Genomic DNA, 20,154 nt, shown 5'->3' on the forward strand with positions numbered 1-20,154 from the left:
AAACACCATTTATTGAGTGTGTTTTGTGCAGTATCAGTCCTCTTTGTTGTGCGTTATATCAAACCTTCTTGGCACTTTGTTTCTTCTTCTTTGAAGTTATATTTATTCTCATGTTCTTGCTCCGTCTCTTCTTCTTACACCCAGAGCACCCGAGCGACTGCTGTGATTCTTAATGAATCAATTAGCTGCACTATTATGCATAAGGGTAATTACTAAAAAAACTACACACATGATTAATATTTTTTTAATTAAGTCTGACTCAAGCCTTTTGATCTGTAGACTATCTCTACCCCACTGGTATTAAGAAAACACCAACGCTTGTATGCTTCATCACATCCCTGAGGAAGATTAGTGTCAACACTGTTTGAAGCTGACTGACTGTTCTCCTTTTACTGTTTTTTCCTGTTTAAATGTATGTATATTATAAAAACACATGATAGTGGCGACATACAGAGACACATTCACAATCTACTCACACACACTGTGGTGTGTGGCTGTGGTGAGCTGATGCGGTGTCTCACATTTTCTGGTGAATAATTCAGATGATTTAAGTGGAGTCAACTGTCCACTGGCCTGTGGCCGCGTACGTAATGATCTGCTGGAACAGATCTCCTCTTGGCCTCGACTCGAGGGTCACGACGAAGAAAAGGAGCGCACACTGCAGAATCCCCACGTTAAGTCTCTTCTTCATTCATAAAACATCTGTCTTGATCCAACAACTCCGCCAAAAGAGGTGAGATAATGTGACAAATACCGCTGTAGCTTCACTCCTCCGCTGGTTTGCAGGGAGAAATACAATCTGTAAAAGAGGATGAATGAGAAGAGGCACTTCATCAGATTGAATATAATTATTTGCATAGAGGGAATTTAATGTAAAAGATGAGCTGCAGTCATTTAAATCTGGGGGTCCAATATGGAAAAAAAAAAAATCTGCTTAACAAATAACGCTCACTTTTTCCGACTTTTCTACAATGTTTGCTTTTTATTATAAAAAGCTGTTAAAATTTGCCTCTTCTGACGTCTAAAAACAATTTAAATAGAAATGAAGCTGAGAAGGGAACTACTTAGACACAGACCTTCATCAGTGGTGACTAGACATTGCTCCATTTTTAATGGTTACAACCCAGAAAGTTTGGAAACCACTCATTTAAATGGCTGCTATCATATATATTTGAACATTTGCTGCAGAAAAGACAATCTAATGTAATCCAGTATAATATATTGTTGTAATATTCGTGAATGTTTCTTGTTGAAACTGAAAATTAAACATTGCCTCTCTCTGAGATCTATCTATTGCAGGCCTGTTGGATTATACTGTGTTACATCCTATGCAGCGGTTTCTATTTCTCAGCGACGTCCCTGCCTACAACCACAAACCAAATTTTCTTTGGGCCCATACGACCAAAAACATTTAGTCACAGTCAAAGGCACTACTCCGTCCCTGTTGCTCTTTGACAGTGCTGCAATTCTGAGAAAGAATTGCATCTGCAGCAGAGGAGAGTTTTGTGCTGAACAGTGATTCTGTTCAAGCAGAACTCATTTGATGCCTCATTGAAACCCCATTATAACCACGATGGAGCAAAATGAACTCTTATTGACACGGTCTGCAGCCAGCTGGTTCAGGGCGGTGGCGGAGCGCCGTGACTTGCCCAGTCTGCAGCGTGGTTGCACATTTTTATTTCTGTCTTATTCTCATTCTCCTCACTGCTTTCAATTCTGCCTCACTGCCACCCACCAACCCCACCCCCACCTGAACGCATACACACTGTGATTTCAGAAACGCCGGCCATTACCGGTACCAGCCTTTTTGGCCCATCAAGGTCTGACAACCCCACCTGACACGACAGGCCGGCCCTCAACTGCTGCAGTCAAATAAACACATAAGAGCACTAAGAGCAGATGGGCTTCACGGACATGAAGTAAAGAGCAGAGCCGATGGCCAATGACACAGCAGGATGGGAAAATCGAATGAAGAGAAATAAAGAGTGTGATAGAGGGAGTGGAATACCTTTCTGAGCACATCACGCAATTATCTGTTTGATGGGATACCTGCCAGAGGAATGTAAGGATAATCTATAAACCGCTCAACCATGTCAAATGTTCTCCATTACACCTGCCCCGACCGACTGCGACTAGAATCAGCAAGTCTGAAATCGTCTCTGATGGTGACGAAAAGAAAGAGAAAAAGAATAAATGCATAAAAAAGGAGTGGATGATTTTTATGTTTTTGTTTCTGAATACAAATTTGAAATGAATAAGGTGGAAACACGCTTGTATCCTTATACACAGACATCGTTGCAGACATGATATGATACCTCTGCCTTAAGATGGCAACCGGTGGACCCACAGGTTATCAATGTTGTATGTTTTTGCCTTTTAAGTATTGAACAGACGCCCGTCTCAGTTGTACTTCTGAGGAGATTGGTTCTGTCAGACCCGTGGCAGCATAGTATCTTACAGTATAATATGATCTCAGCAAGAGCTATGCTCCATTATTTAGGGACAACAAACAAGTGTGTATATGTGTGTGCTTGCAGTCATACTGCATGCCATGTCGGTTTTCCAACAGTCCAGACCAGAGCTGGACTGAAGTCTCCCTATATTTGAAAGTATTGTATGTGACATCCAGCAAACTGCCTTGAAGGGAGATCCTGTGTGTGTGTGTGTGTGTGTGTGTGGGTTGCTTACGTGTGGTTTTGTTTTGCGTGTGTGAAAGTGTGTCTGCACTTTTGCATGCATGCTCAGCTCTCACTCAGACGCTGAGGTGAGCAGACAGATTCATGGCCCTGCAGAAACATGGAGCTTTACTGAAGCCAGCCAGCCCTGCATCAAGGGCACACAGAAATATTGGGGGGAAACAAACAAACTAAAAAAAAAAAGTGGGATGGGAAGAAGCAGCCTGCAAAAATGTTCATTCCACTTCTGTTTCTTTCTGTCTTTCCCTACTTTGGCTATTCTAGCTGGAGTCCCACTCTGTTCTCCTGTGGAGTAATGAATAATAGAGGAGTGCTTGTCCTCCCTCGCTCCCCTAGTTAATCAGAGCTCGCCTGGCTGCCCTCTTCTCCGCCACTCCTCACTTTAATAAATCATTCAGGCCTTCAGGACAACAAGTCCGTCAGCGCGGGCTAAGCAAGGGCCGTGCTGGTAAAAACCCTGCCATCTTCTCCTACTACAACCTCCTCTTCCTCAACTCCAACAGCCCTGTCTCACTATCATCTCTTTCCTCTGTCTGCCCTTCACTTTTTCAGTTGCCCCACCTCTTATGTCCTCCTCCTGCTCTTTTTTCTCTTTGAGAGACAAATCAAACTGGCAAGGAGTCCCACTCCATGGCTCTCCCTCCCTCTGTCTCTCTCCCATGGGGAAACATTTCACTTAAGCTCTCACTCTGCCAGGGTTCGACGCAATGTGTAATGTTCTCATTCCTCATCTCTTTCCTCCTCCTCCTCCTCCTCCTCCTCCTTTACATCTCTCTCTCTTTGCCCTCCCTGTCCGAGCAGAAATTCTTGTCGGGGATGACGTCACATGGATGTGTCCTGAATGGATGCTGCTGCATAAAGGATCATAAAAGGGGTGGATACAAAAAAAAAAAAAACCATTGAGAATGTGCACAGAGAGAGAAATTAACTACAGTTAGCCACATCACTGTCCAAGTGTTGCAGTAGCTTAATTTGCACCATCAAGGTGCCTTTAAGCAATGGAGGGAAAATTCCAGATATTCCGATTTGTGTGAGTGTCTACATGGTTCACTCTTTGCTACAGCCTGCCCGTTCAACATTTACTGAAGTTATTGAAGTAAATGCAAATATTCTTAGGGTGTTTACTGTTAATGTTGGGACGACAGACAGAAAAAAAGACTTTATTCATATATAAACACTCTCACAGAGAGTGACTAACACAGCCAAAGGTCTATTGGGATTATGGAGACAAAGCAAGAATGCATAAAATAATTGCTCCTAAAACCTTGCTGTCTTTCCCCGATGCTTTAAGTCTTAGTGCGAAGCTACAGTAAACGAGCTGGAAACACAGAGGTGAAACTGATCAATCCTCAATTAGACCACAAACAAGCATGTTTCCCAAAATGTTGGCTGGTTCCTTTAACGAGGAGACACACACAGGTTTTTATCAAAATGACCGGGACACACACCCCAATGGATTTCTGGGGGAAAACACTCAGGAGAATGATTTGAAAGCTTTCACAAAAGCCTTTGTTTGCTCCCTGTACTTGAAAATGCTCTGTCACTCTCTCACACTCTCCTCCATCCATCCATCCACTCTCTCCCTCTTTCCTTCCCCTCCCTCGCCCCTCCCTGCCTCACTATATACACTATCTGGGTATCACCGCTTTGTGTGAACAACCTCTCAGCTTCGTCTCCTGTCCTCTCTCTTCTGGGTGTTCTCAGCCTCTTTGAGTCCTTTACAGACAGACTGTCCAAGCAGCAATTACTCTTAATCTGGCTCCATTAACCAGGCACCCACACACACACACACACACACACACACCCAGGCCCACCACCTCTACGGCAGGAGAGTATTAATCACTTTAATTGCTAAAAAGCATGAGACCCCCATCCCATCCTCCATCTCTCATCCTCTTTCTTCGGATGTTTCTCTTTTTTTTTCATCCTCCTTCTTCCTCTCTCTTTAGCTCACATTCTCTCCCTCATTCTCTCTCTCTCTCTCTCTTTCTCTCACTACAGTCGCACACCACAGGCTCAACTCGAGCTTTTTCTTCATCAAGGCTCCCCTCTCACTTTGCCCATCTCATCCCTTTAAATGCCCACTCAGGCATTTATTTCATTTTTTTTTTTTTACCACAATTTCATTACAGCAAAATCCAGCAGAAACTCTCAAAAATAGTGAATGTGCACACGCGTGTGTGTGCATGTGTGTGAATGTGTGTGTGTTGCCTAGTGTGTATGCCCTGGTATTTTCTTGCTGTCTGATCTGATTAGTGGCTGTTCCACCGTCCTTTTCAAATGTTCATAATGAGGTGCTGTTTCAGTTCACTGTGAGGTTAATGATTAAAAGGAGGAAGATGCGGGCAAATGTGCCGCATCTGGGAAAAAAACATATTACAGGGCACCAAACAAAATGAGGGAGAGAGAGAGAGAGAGGGGGACAGAGGACAATAGCGTGCAGGGGAGCGTTGTAATATCATCATTTTGTGCGATGAGTTAAATAGTGCAGTCTGCCTTGGTGATGTGCACTCTGCATCAGGCAGCTTTGTCCATATATAGAATATGGGTAAGACCTCAAATGAAGTATGTGTTCATGACACATTTGAATTTGAGTTTGGGACGTACGTGATGCAGAGAACAATTTCAGCTCATTCGTATTTAACCACGAGTCTGCAGCCACACTCGCGGCCCAGTGAGGCTGCACTCAGGCATGTTGGTGCTTTGAGCAAAATGCTAATGTCAGCATGCTAACGTGCTCACAGTGACAATGCTAACATGCTGACGCAATGTTTACCGTGTTCATCGTTGTGAATTCACTTGCTAATGCGTGCTAATTAGCACCAAACACAAAGTAGAGCTGAGGCTGATGAGAGTGTCATTAACTTTGCAGTCATAAATCCAAGTAGGGTACAAAGTACAGGTTGGGTACAGTAGTACAAACCTGACCTGATGATGGCACTAGAGGAAAAGTATCACCTAAGTTAGTATAATTCACCCAGATGTGACATAATAAATCATTGTCAAGACATTTCACTGAAAAATCTTAAAAGGAAAATGATCATGAGATGATCATCGTGGGTAAGATTCATCCTCTGGGGAACTTAAATTTCAGTGTAGAATTTTATGGCACTCATAAAATGTCATTTAAACATGTTAAAAGTGTGCAGGTGTTGGTGAATGACGCTGACACCAAAACATCATATTACCTATTTAATTCTCAGTGTAGTGAGTCAAGTTTTGCTATTATTTATCAAAGCTTAAATGTTTATCTTGTCCCCATATTCATCATTATTCTTTTATACCTAAAACCTTCCACCCACCGTCTCATTGGGGTTTGCTCCAGGTTGGTGTTTCTTCCGCTCGCACATCCCTCATGAGGACGGATGTTAGAGAGGAATGAAGCTGACTGTGACTATGCCAAAGAGACGGAGCCCAGATGAATAATCCTCTGGAAGCTCAGTCCTATTTCAACAGGATCAAGCTGCTGAAGCAATCACAGTTAGCCGAGCCAGGGGCGGGCTCCCATCAATAAAGTGGACGGGACTTTTACTCTTTGGGTGGTCACTTTCCTGAACACCCTTCATCTCTCTTCCTCTGTCTCCCCCTCAATCACTCACTCTGTCTCTTGGTGTCCTGACTTTTAAAGTAATACTCCACCCAAAATCTATCTTTTGACTATGAAACACTCATCCCTTGTAGGTTTGAAATGTGGCTATAAAAGGTTTGTAGTTTTGTCCTTCGTAAAGAGCTGGTGCAGCAAAGTGTTCATCCTTATTCTTTATATGATCTAAAGAGTCAATGCTTCACCACAATGTGGCCAATATATCAGGCACATCCCCCACAGCATAATGCCAAAAACAGTTTCCTCTCTCCTTGCTTTGCTCCTGTGTTGTGTAGTGTCATAAAGTACGGGTTGGTGGTCGGGAACAGAGGGATAAAGGACCCAAAAGCAGAGGCACCTGATCTCACAGAAATACGCCCTCTTAACACTGTATTCAAGACAAGACAGGAAACAGACTGCACTAAAAATCCATAGAAAGATAAGAGATTTAACCCAAACACAAAGGACACAACAGAAGAAAATAACCACATGTAACTCGTCTGTCTTTTTCTGAGGTTCCCAGTGACTTTACGTTGCCTTATTAGCCTTTTAAGAGGCTCCAAGAAAATTCTCATGGTTAGATAATAATAATAAGACTACAATAATTAGCATCCTGTTTATAGTTTCACAGATGTCTTTTGTTTAGTGACAGTCCAAAATGCTTCTTGAGCTACAGGGACGTTCTGTCGCAGTTGCACGGTTGACAAAATCACAGCAAGTCTGACCCTGCCGCACTGAATCCAGCTCTCCACTTCAGCCGTGGTTAACTTGGACATGCGAGTAAATTAACAGTGTCACCATCTTAGGGGGGCAGTCACATTGCAGAGGAAGCTCTCCTATCGTCTCAGCTAATGTCGTTTCAAGATCAAGGTTGCTTGCGTTGGCCCCTTTTGCACTGCCTTTTCAAGGAGGGACTGTTGTGCAGTTATTCTGCCTCACAGTCTCTGTAAAACATACTTAGACAGCAGAGCTAGTAACAGAGCCGAATCGGCGTAAAAAGGCTGAACCGGCAGGACAAGAAACCACTAAATGCCGACGCTGTTGTTACACATCACGACTCATTTGCTTATAGAAAGCAATTTGCCGTTGTTGTTCGGTTTAATGTCAGCCCGGTGGAGTCGTTTTTACAGCAATACTGGACGCTATTGTGTGAAAAAGGCCTTTGTTTCCTGCAAGAGAAAGTGGTCCTGGATTAAAGGAACAGTTCAACTGAAAGTTGGATGGACAGGAACGGTACCACTATCATATCTGTGCGTTAAAAATGAAGATGGAGCCAGAGGCAGTTCAGCTTGCCTGGCTCTGTTCACAGGTAGCAAACGTTGCTTAGTAGCACCTGTAAGGCCCAACTATTAACATGTTATAACTCATTTGGTCACTCCAAACCAAAAAGTGAAGAGTAAACATGCATTAGTGGACCATAAAAGCAGACATGCCACCTAAAAATAAAGAAACAAAAACTTGTGCTAAGGATTCAAACACACATCAGTCTGACTTTGCAGCACACAATCAGTGTCCTTCTCTGGTTCAATAAAAAATTCAGTGGAGTCATTTGCAGTTTGCCATTGAACAAGATAATGTGGCAACTTATGTAGTAGTCAGTTCTACACTCTAATATTGCTTGTTAAAAATAGCTAAAGAATCTTATATTACATAATCACACTGCAAACACATGGCATAATCAATGTGACTGTAAAGCCTGGAGTGTCTAAAGTGTCCTGTAGAACAGAGAGCATCATTTGATGGACACTTTTTCAGTGCTACACTTTAATCTCGGGTCATGAAAAGGGGAAAGTGGAAGAGTTTTGATCCCAACAAGCTGCTGTTTGACTTGCTGGTCCCCAAACTCTCCTCCTCAACAGTGCATCAGTTTTTGTCCCCCTCACAGCTCGCCATGTAATCAATTTACTGGTACATTAATCTCTCTTCTCCTGAGAAAACCTCAGCCATCCTCTCTTTCTCTCTCTCACTCTCTCTCTTTCCTTCTGTCTTCCCTTCGCTCTCTCTCCTCTGTTAAATCAAACAGACCAGCACTCATCATATAAAAAGCTCAGAGCATGTGAATGATGACACTTTTCCAGGCATCCATGATCACTGAACTGTGTGTGTGTGTGTGTGTGTGTGTGTGTGTGTACACCCATATCCTACCTGCCTCATGTATATAATGGAACCTATATATAGTAATGTCTTCTTCAAACTCTTTGTCATAGTTTTTTTTACATACTTATATATTTACATTGTACATAGACCATACATTTTTATTTTTTTTGCTCGAGTTAATGTTTATGTGTGTTTACTTTGTTCAGCTTTGTGTGTGTGTTTATGTGTAAGTACACGAGAGCAGTGAAAACAACAAATTCCTTGTATGTGTTTACATACTTGGCCGATAAAAACTGATTCTGATTATTGGGACCGTTTCCAGTATAAACACGGACGTTGTCGGGACAAGTAGTCGTCGTGGGAACCATAGCCTGGTCCTAATGAGCCCAACCGTCATTTCTGAGGTCCTGGTTAGGGTTAGAGGTAAGGAGTGCATTAAGAATAGGTTAAAGCTGGGGTTAGGGTTAGTATTAGTCCATAATGAATGGGAGTCAGTGCAATGTCCTAATAAGGATCGCTGCACAAACGTGCCTGCGTGTGCGTGGGTTGGGGGCGATGCCTGGCATGTGAGCGTGTGTGGGTGTGTTTGTGTCCCTCCCGCTGCGCTCTCTCCATTTTGATTGTCCTTGTATCCCTTAGCATTTCTTTCCTTATGTAAGATAAATAATTCAGGCCTCCAGAGGCAGAGAGCCGAGAGAGAACGTTCATAGAAAAAAAAAAAAAATGAAAGAGTTATGAGCCCCCACTTTCTCCATGTATTGTCTTCCAGGGAGGGATGGAGTACAAAGGCTGCATTTCCTCTGTGGTGGCATGTGAACCACAGCTGTACTGCAGCCCACACACACACACACACACACACACACACACACACACACACACACAAATCAGCCCTCATCAGCTGTGTGCAGCCCAGACGGGAGATTGAGCTGCTGCATTTGCATTTTGCCCACAGTGCTTGGCACACAAACAGGATCTCTTGTTAGCTCTTGTCTGTAACAAGTATAATAGATTACATCTTGCTGAAATATCGATATGTCCCCCCAGAGCTGTTTCACAACAAAAAAAACAACAGCAGGCTGGAGAGAAGAGCAGCGTGGACACTTCAGCACATGTTTTTTTATATCTGATCTAAATGAATGAAGTGTAATGTAATGTTATAAGCCAGCCACACAGATGCAACACTTTCGAGCAATAATTATGTTTTAGAACTCCAAAGTGATTTCATTTCTCCTCCTCAATGAGTATTGGATTAGTTGTGTTTTCCCTATTGAGCTACTTACCACCTCAGGCTTTCTGCTAATACTACACTTCCCTCTTCTCTCCCTCCTTCATCCTCCCTTCACCGAGGGTTTGCTGAGGTGGCCGTTCATGTAGAGACGCTGCAGCGCTCCATTAGGAAAAACACAAGCTTTATTAAAACATCAAGCGTCGCTCTATTTGCCTGCAGTTTTTTTTCATCTCATCAAAAATGTAATTGAACTTAATTTCCAGACTGAAAACATTGTTTTTTTTGCGGCTCATTGCACGGTGGTCGTTGTCTTTTCACCCAGAAGTCGTCTCAATCCCTGGTTGGCTCGTTATTCTCAAATCAGCTTGCAGAAAACGGGTGACAGGTAAGGAGTCAAGAGTCTTATTGTCACCCAGCAAGACTTCCCTCAGGAGCAGACAGTGGCATCACACACACACACACACACACACACACATGCAAGGGGTCAAATTGGAAGTTGGGGTGGTGACAATGTAGTTAGGTCCCTGAAGAAGACAGAAGATAAGAAGATATTTTGTGAAATGACGGATGCTCACATATAAAAATAAAAAGCAGGTTTATCCAAATTATCCATTCATTGAACCATTATTGCAAAATTCTGCATCTTAACTATTAAACTGAGATCTTTCCTTCTTTGGAAACTGATGTGCCATTATAGCTAAATTCTGTAGATTATTTTGTTTTGCCTTCATCGTAGGAATAAGGGCTTCAGTTATGTTGGTTATGAGTGAGCCACATGTGAACAGTGAACCTCTCGTGCATCTTACTTTGTTTGCTTGCTTGACATGTTCACTTTTTGTTAAATGTTGCTCTCAGTCCACCTTTTGCTCAAATTTTTGATGACATTTTCCTACAGGTTTTATTCATTCAGGGTCCCCAGAATTTTTACAGTAGCTGCGACTCTACACATGTGCATGTTTGTGGCCTTTTATTTACTACAATAGACTAACACACTTTCTATTTTGTCATTTCTTTTTGTCTTTTTTTGTCACGAATAAGATTTTCCGCTACATAAATCAGTAGCAGTGAAAGCTGATGCAGATATATTTGGACTGAAGTCACTGGTATCTGATATGTTGCGCCAATGAGCAGTGTTTTCAAATCAAATTAAAATATTACATTTGGAAGTTGAAGCCACACTGAAACTATGACAGTGAGATTGTACTGCAGGGTGTTTTGTGTGTGTGTATTTGTGGTGAAGATTGCTTGTGTATTGTTCGATCAGTATCGGCCTGACATCATCGGTCTCATCCTATGCAATATTATCATCCTCCTCCTCCTCCTCCTCCTCCTCCTCCTCCTCCTCCTCCTCCTCCTCCTCCTCCTCCTCCTCCTCCTCCTCCTCCTATCTCCTTCTCTGTCCTTTACTCTGCATGCTTCAGCTAATAAGATGCAGGGGGGGGGGGTTGGGGTGGAGAGATGGAGAACTATAAGAGGAAGAGAGCGGGTGGGAGAGAAAGAATGAGGGAAAAAAATAAAGAGATGGAAAATAGAGTGATGGGGGAGGATGTGCTCAGACTAAGGAGAGTGTATTGATCCCTGCTTCATGATGGACTGAGAGGCCGCTTGTCACTCTGACAGCCAAAGACAAATGGAGCATCAGACGGGCAGCTTTGCCGCTGTGCTGACCGACGGGAAAGAACCAAACAACAAGAACAACAAAAACAAAAACAGACAAAAGGTTAAACCGTTTCTGGGGGAGGGGGATTCTAGCTAAGAGCGGGCACCTCATTAAATACTCAGCGTAAGCCCTGTGGATTTCATTGATTGCTGGTGTCCAGCAATGCCTGAGCTTTATCCCACCGCGCGGCCTCCCCTCAAACAGGCAACATGAGCACGAGCCTGAAGCAGGGATGATTGTTTTTTTGTATCTTGAGTCTATTTCCGACCAGAGATCTTAATGTGGGCTGGCCTGGGCGGCTAAAGTGGGTCATAGGGTGAGGCGGACATGAAAGGGCTGACACAGAGTGGAGTCATCCTCGCTGGGGGGCATCTCCCTGCCTCCACTCTGGTAAAGCACAAACACACATAAAGCCACTGTATAACACCACCACCCCCTCTCTTATATCTCCACCTCCCTCAGTCTTTGTTCCCCCCCGCCTCTCTGTTTTGATTGCCGCCTCTGTCCATTTTCTGTGTTTGCCTCACGCAGCAGCATCAATGAGATTTTCATCTCATACTTGCACCTTGCTGCACCCTCAGGATATTACATCTGCAGCATTTGTCCAGAATCCTAAGATCCACTGGCATCCAAACACACACACACACACACACACACACACATTTGTGTTGCTAAGGCTAGCCTTAAACCCTCTCCTCTGACACATCACTAGTCTTAACCCCAATCCTAATTCCAACCCAAAATCAAGCTCTGACCCTACAAATCCTCTTAAAGAAGCAAGAAAAAGGCTAAATGTCCTCACTTTGCATATGTGTGTTTCTTCATCCTCATGAGACCCTCAGAGTGATGGAAACACAGCACATACATGCTCAGGCAGCGCACCAACAGGCTCTAGGACCCAGTGTTTCCACCTTAATAAGGTAGCAGAGCCGAGGGAAGGCAGAAGGGAGAGAGGGAGGCAGAGGGAGGTGAAGGGGAGAGAGAGAGAGAGAGAGAGGAGGAGGAGGAGAGCTGTATTTGGAAAAGTCAGAGAAAAAGCTGAGAGTGGCAGAAGAAAGTTGACGCCGTGTGAGAAGCGCTGCAGCCGCAACGAGGATTTAATGAAAGACCTTCTCCTTTGTGCGCGGAGGAGAGAGCGAGCAGGGGAGGATGCGAGAGGAGATGCTGTGCAGGGAGAGGGGGAGTCTCTGACAGAGCATGCACATTACTGCTGCAGCGCTGCACAGGTGTAGTAATAGGCGCATCTGCATGCAATTCACAGCCGCATCAGCGCAGCTCGACGGAGGGATGCAGACAAGTTTGACTCAGTAACTCAGCATCTTTGCTCCCACACAAACACGTGTAGGGTATCCTCATATCTACACACACACACACACACACACACACACACACACACACACACATCCTCTGCACATGCCCACGCTAAACGCTGGCAAGCCAGTGGATCGGTGTGTTAACAGCATTCAGTCCTGTGGATGGTTAAAACCGGGACGCTGGATTCCCCCGTTTGTTGTCGGAGGGCTGATCCCGGGAGCAGGACAGGACGGATCCCAGTTTCCAGCGGAAAGGTGAGAAAATACTCTAAAGGAAGAGGTGGGGATCTCTGAACTGTGTTACTCTGAGTGGGAACAAAAGAAAACCCCGATTAATCGTGTGCATGTCTGCTCTTCTGCTTATTTCACTCCTCTTTGGCATTATAACATTTTATTGCCATAAAATAATTGGTTTTTTTCCCCTTATACATTAAAACAATATCTAAAAACAACAATAAATGTGAAAGCATTGCTGTCAGATAAATAAATCTGCTGCTCTACTTGTACATACAGTTTAATTCTAACTAATTATAGCCCGTAATAGCCCACTATTTACCAATAAAAGGTTTACTGTTATTAATGACTTTGTTCATTACTGTAATTCCTGTAAGCAAACTAATCCTTGCTGCTTTACAGTGTGGTCTTATGTAGGTTCATCAGATAGAAACATAGAGACTGCTGCTACTGTCGATTTCATATATCATAGTTCTTTTTCTTTCTTTTTTTTTTTTTTTTTGAATGGCAGTCTATGGGAGCATCAATAAAATCATCAATATTTCAAATATTAAGAAGTGCAGTTAGCAGTACGTGACATTACCATTACAAAGCGCTTATTATAGAAACAAATTCACACCAAGTCTTTTCCACTCCCACATACTGGCAGCTAGAGACGTCACTTCTAACATGTTCAATATTTTATTATATAGTCATCTATATATAGAACATCTAATTTATATTAATTCATACATATGTTTAAATGAACTGAAGTGTGTAAAATCCTCAATATCTCAAATACTATACATGCTGAAGTGATAATACTTGGTACACAGGTGCCCCCTGGGGAGGCACTGGACCTATTGAAGAATCAGGTGTGTGACCTGTAAGGGTGACCTGTAACCCTTCCCCTGACCTTACACTTATTGGCTAATAACGTATGAACCGTGAGGTGCTGGCGACACATTCTTGGTGTTCGTCTTCTCCCACATACTTACAACTAGAGACACTTCTGTCTTGTTCAGCTCATTAAATCTTCCTCTTCAGAAAACACGCTGGTATTCATGTTTGACTTTCTTGTCAGCAGTAATTTGTCAGAGGGGATCTTGCATTTTAAGTGGATCTCTGTTTTGACATGTGACCTCTCAATTATTGATTCAAGGCTAAAATTTATTTATTAATTATGATTATGTTTCTACAATCTATATCTGCTTCCCAGATGAAACAAATCTCTCATTACTGTAATATCATGAAAAGGATGACCAGACTATCACCTATATTACAGGAGTGAGAGCTCTTCAGGTTTCATCAATGATTAAAGCAGAAATCTTGTTTCTCACCACTTTTTTCTTTGTATATTTATGAAGATATATGTTAGAGGATATGTTGCCTTAGTGTAGAAGCTCCACAGCAGCAGAGCAACCCGCCTTCACAAACACACAACTCTGCTCTATTGTTGATGTCTGCTATGTACTATGCACTGCTGTACAACACGCCTGGTGTGCAGAAACACACAACAGTAGCACGCTCGCTCACGCAGCGTTCCTGAAACCTCAGACAACCTGACACATCCGCAGCCCTGAACACATTTTTATCTTTTGTTCCGGGAGAAAATCTGAGAGTCCTTCATCCTTCTCTCGGGATCTGATACAGTGGATCACATATTTGAACGTGAAATGTAAAATGTTTATCAGGGGACAGAATGAGAAAAGGCAGTCGAGGTGCTTTCAAGGGACACGCAGGGTGTTTAGCTTGACAGCGTTCCTGATTAAGAGCAGGTCTTTTCTCTTAACCTGACTGTGTGTGTGTGTGTGTGTGCAGGTCATTGTCAATTAGAGGCCAACAAATATGCCCTCCCTCTGTGATGAAGATGATGAGACATGTAATACATCATCATGTAAGCTCATGTAAAGATCTGTAAGAGGCTAATTACCTCACTCAGATCGTGCCTTAACACACGCTTAGTCGTGAGGACGTTGTATTGATTGATTTGCTCCCAAAAGGTTTAACTTGACTGTAATCACAACTGCAACAAAAATGTAATCCTCACCCTGAAGTATTATTCTAAGTTTAATAAAAACCCATTTAATTCTAAATCTTCAGTTGTTTACCTGATGTGGGGGGAGCGCTTTGTACTCAGATTGAATTGTGAATCCCCACAATGTGTGTGAATAGATTTCTGTCATCATATCAAGATTAATATGAGTACACACACACACACATCCTCTCTCTCTCTCTCTCTCTCTCTCTCTCTGATGAAGACACACACACAGATAAACACACACAGGCACATATTGGTAATTACACTGAAATACGGCTGATGTAAACACAGTGTAGCGTTTGTTTGGTGGCTGTTTGGTGGAATTTCTTAGATGTAATTTTATGTATTATTTTATGTATTATTTTATGTCGTCAGCCTCGAAAACATGCAGATTTACAAGTCGGAGCAGAGAAACAACAGTGGGTTGAAAGTGACGACAAAAATATATACTAAACGGATGTTTGTCCTCCATTTTCAATAAGTGGTTTGGATAACGCTGAATAAATAAATAAATAAATGCTGAATCAGCCTGATCATCTTTGTTATATTTAATTTTTTTTTACGATGCTCTTTGATGACATATCAGATCTTAGTAATAAAACTAGTGAGTAAAATATAATCCTGATCGATAGAAACGATGGTCAAATATATCAAAAATATTCCTTCAAGTTAAGAAAGTAGAATCACAAGAGGCTCCTGTGCTTGTATACATATTAAATGGTTTGTATAAATGGACTGCTTTTATAGTGTGCAGTGATTCGAGCTGGGGATCGAACCCTGCGACCAGCGGATGACCCCCGCACGGTGTATCATACATTACTGGGTGTACAACGAGAATTCAAGTAAACTCGCCTTACATGGTCGATGTTTTTTCACAGCAACATTCACATACAACCAGTTCAAACCCATACACGTAAACCCTGGAGGATATAACAACAGCTGTAGAAGACACTGAAGGTCATGTGACACATGCACACACACATACATACATATATATACACACACACATGACTACACAAACAACACATCTTTGTGAGACAGAGCCCGTGTCTGTACGGTGTGTCCCATATGTGTCCACAGATGCACATAACAGAACACTGAGTACAACATACAACACACTCTGCAGAGATGTTGGAGCCATTTGCAACATATTGCAGTTTCTCATTCCTCGGGCCTCATTGCACACAAGCACCAGCTGTGCGAAAAGAGTGTGTGTGTGTGTGTGTGTGTGTGTGTGTGTGTGTGTGTGTGTGTGTGTGTGTGAATTTGTGTACGATGTGTGTAGTTATGTATGTGAGCATGTAGGAGGCAGGGCATGGAGGGCTTCAAAGGGTTTGTTTACTGTGTGTATGTGTGTGTGTCTGAAAGGGCAAGATGATGCAAGGCAGCATGTGTGTTTGCGAGCGAGTTAGTCAAAGAGATGAAGACTGCGGTGTGTGTGTGTGTGTGTGTGTGTGTGTGTGTGTGTCTGGGGTTAGAGCAGGGCACACCGTGGACTGATTAATGAGCTCATGCTGTCACGCACACATTCTGCACAGGGGGGTTCAAGTAAACCCAGCACCCGGCGTGACTGTGCTCATTTGTTATTATAGAGTAATTCTTTGGAAATTATCCATCCTTTGCAGTCTAATGTGACAGTAACACATCCTTACTGGAAGGCACGGCTATGCTGGAATTATCCCATCCAGTTATTATCAAGCCGAGCAGAGGAACAGTACTGAAATGGCAAATTAGCCTCTGCTTCATTTATCCTGCAGTGAGCACTCCACTCCGTGGTGAATTTGTTTCCATAGGAACATGATGTTACTTTGGGCTTCACGAGCTGTGCAACACACTCCACATCGCAGCCTGTTTTTTTGCTTATCTTTTCTGTTCAGTTTCCTCTCCGCTCTTGTCAGTCAATCCACACACAAGATCAAGAAAGGGAGAGCGAGAAAAGGGTTTGGAAATGAAATCAATAGGGCCATTTAAACGCCTCTTGGGTTTTCAGATTTTTTTTGTTTGGCGTATCTCAAAGCCTGCTCTGGTCTTATCATCCTGACATCGCTGTTCTTCAAGATGTCTTTTTATTAGCGCCTGCAGCCGTTTACGGCTCCAATTTCCTACAGCCACTATTCCATATCTTTTCTCCGAGTGTCCTCACTGTATCTGCATCTCCTCAGTCTGTATCAGCTGAAATATTACAGCAATTACTTCCAGCTCTGTGCGTGATTGTGTGCATGTATGCTGAGAGACAGAGAGTCAGTGTGAAAAAGACTGCAGAGTTGCTGAAAATCTATACAAGACTCAGCAGCAACAGTTCTCTGCCTTTGCGATAGGGGTGTAAAGCAATATTTCACTTTGGTTGCACATTTCCATGTCTTAAGAACAAGCTTTCTTTTCACACAGCAAGTCAAAATTGCACCAAGAAAGACAAGTTTTAAGTTTTGTACAGTGGCTTTGCAGAAAGTATCGGCTGGATTATGAGAAAGGGAATGAGTCAGATGAAAAGCAGAAGAAGAGGGGTAGAAGTAATGGAGGGAGCTGAGTAAATGTGTGGTTGTGTATGTGTACGACAAAGCGCCAGACTAGAAAGGAGGGAGATAGGGAGGGAGAGGAGAGGAGCTCTTGTAAAAGTGTTGCTGGTGATTTGCAGTGGCGTCCTTGCAACCTTCCCTCTACCTGACTGGATGTTTTATGAGCGTTGCAGAATCAGAAAAGGAGGCAGGCTTATAATACAGCTGACAGAAGTCTTTTTATGGTGGATGGGTAGAGGTGCAGGAGGGAGCGGGGTGGGGTGGTGGTGGTGGTGGTGGGAGGGGGGCGTAATAAAGCTGAGTGCATTTCTCCTGGAATGAAGCTGCAGCGATTGGGAGGGGGCAGAAGAGAGAGGGACGGCTGGTGAAGTGCTACAAATATTAGAGTCAGAATCAGAATCACATCATATCATATCATATTAGTGTGTGAGTGAGCATGTGTGCTGTGTGCACCATATGTTCAGATGTGTGTGTGTGTGTGTGTGTGTGTGTTATGAGGGGGAGGCTCAGAGCTGTCGCTGACGTCAGTGTGTTGAACGATCACTCAGCTTGTTCAGTATGAGAGGCACTAGCCCTCCATAAAGGGGGCGGGTGAAGACGAGGGGAGTGGAGGTGTGTGTGGGGGGGGTATGCACGGCGAAGCAGTATCAGCATGCAGAGCAGAATGCAGCCCTCAGCATCATGGGAGCCCAAAGACACCCAATTATTCAATTTTTTTTCTGGCCTGTGCAGTGAAGCGTGCAACAGCGAGTCACTGAATTGATCTGGAGCCTGTGAAGCACTCTGCCATGCAGAATGAATACTTACTGATGAGATATTATGTAGTTTGTTGAAATGACACTTTCTTATTCCACCGGGAATGAAAAGACAGTACAGAGAGTTTTTTCATCTCCTCTCGCTCTTCAGCTCACAGACGCATTTCTCCCCCACTCATGTGTGCTAATTTTAGCTTTTCTCAGTTTGGAGCACATGAAGTCAGCCGTACGTGAGTTTGACCTCATCATTCAGCACCACGAGGTAATGTTTTAAGTCACTTATCACTTCCACGTTATGGGGAAATCAGGCGCATATGTCCAACCATCCATCCATCCATTTTCTAAGCTGCTTATCTTGCACAGGGTCAGTGGGGGCTGGAGTCTATCCCAGCATGCATTAGGTGAGAGGCAGGGTACACCGTCTACAGGTCAACGCTGCTAACACATGTTTACACTAAGCTGGCTAAATGTACAAATATAATTTAAAAATTAGATGTATCCACAGTAACCTCTCATTATTATAAAGACGTCCATCAGCACTAAAACACCTGAGCGATAGAAAAACAGAAAAAACAGACAGTCTGACTCCTCTGCTGAGTCTCGGCTGGTTAAACCTATTTCAGAACAGCCAAATTCACCATTTAGTCGATTCTCATTCACATATTTTTTGTCTGTGTTGTGAGTAAAACGATGATATGCTGTTTTATTCTATTTTTAGGATGCCACTTTAACAAGTCACCCAAAAAAAATTATCCTTTTACAGTAAAACCCATGAGCTCTGTCCTTTGGCTCATAAATACTACATGTTAACCAGGCAAATAGGTTTTCCTGCACTGCTGCCTTGAAATGTCGATCAAATCAATACGTTTGCGAAGTCAGAACAAAATACATAAATACAACTGTGCTGAGTGATCGGCTACATTAATGTTTAAAATGACTCATTACTGCCACAACACACCCTGAATCTGTCTGACACACTATAGTCTGAGGATTTTCTTTGTCCACACTAAAACATAACGTTTAAATTATTAGATTTAGACAGCCTGGACAAATCACTGGGAAGAAACCTGTTTAAGTAAGCCTGCCTAGTTTGGACCTCAAGCACTTTAAACATAAGAAGAAATACCTGTTTGGTTGTAACTGGCAGCGTTTTTAGGCAACTAGAATGTAGAAAAAAAAATGTAATGACGTGCGTTTAGGGTACATAACAAGTATATAACAAACATCTGTCAATTTGCAAAGCTGTAAATCGTTCCTTGGCTACTGCTAGAGGATATGCAGGAGTCTTGCATTTGCGCTATCATTAAGGCTCTGGCCATTTTGCAGCAGTGCAGTAACTAAGAATGTGCAGAGTTACACTGTCGAGTGTCCAGCGTCCCTGTCTGCCTTGAGATGAATGCATGTGTATCCATCGGAGGTATAGTGCTGAATTAGCAGTTTCCTCAAACACCCAGGGACAGGCCTTCCTCTGAAACACACCGAGCAGTGTGCCAAGCAGCTGCCACACCTCAGGTACACTGGTAACCACTTTACTACACTGCGCCTTATTGTTTTGTAAGTTATTTCCTGGTACTGTGAACTTTACCGCTGGGATAAACTACAACACAGCAAACATCCATTCAGCTGCTGCAGCTTCAAGTTATTTTTGATGATATTTGTGGCTAATGGCTGTTTTGTTTTGATGTTGATGTTCTCAGATATCTATTACAAATAGAAATCTTGATCACAAGGAGACCTCCTGATTGAATAAAGCTCAATTTAGTCAATTCTGCCATGTATATATCTTGGTTGTACTGTATTGTTAAAAGCTGCTTTTGCATATATAGACGTATGGTAGACGTGTCATCAGAGCTCATTAAGATCATTAAGAGCATGGCATCACAAACTGGTGTGGGCAGCAGAGTTATGATTTCACATACTAGAGGGCAGTACAATGAGGCTTTTTTTAAACCTGTTTTTAATTCAATTAATCACGTTGTGGGGAGTCTGGTCACATAGTCACATTGGGGGGACTCACCTTCCCTCTGGGGAACAAAAAGTTGGGCCCTGCAA

This window comes from Pempheris klunzingeri, chromosome 4, assembly GCF_042242105.1.
Source record: "Pempheris klunzingeri isolate RE-2024b chromosome 4, fPemKlu1.hap1, whole genome shotgun sequence".
Lineage (NCBI taxonomy): Eukaryota > Metazoa > Chordata > Actinopteri > Acropomatiformes > Pempheridae > Pempheris > Pempheris klunzingeri.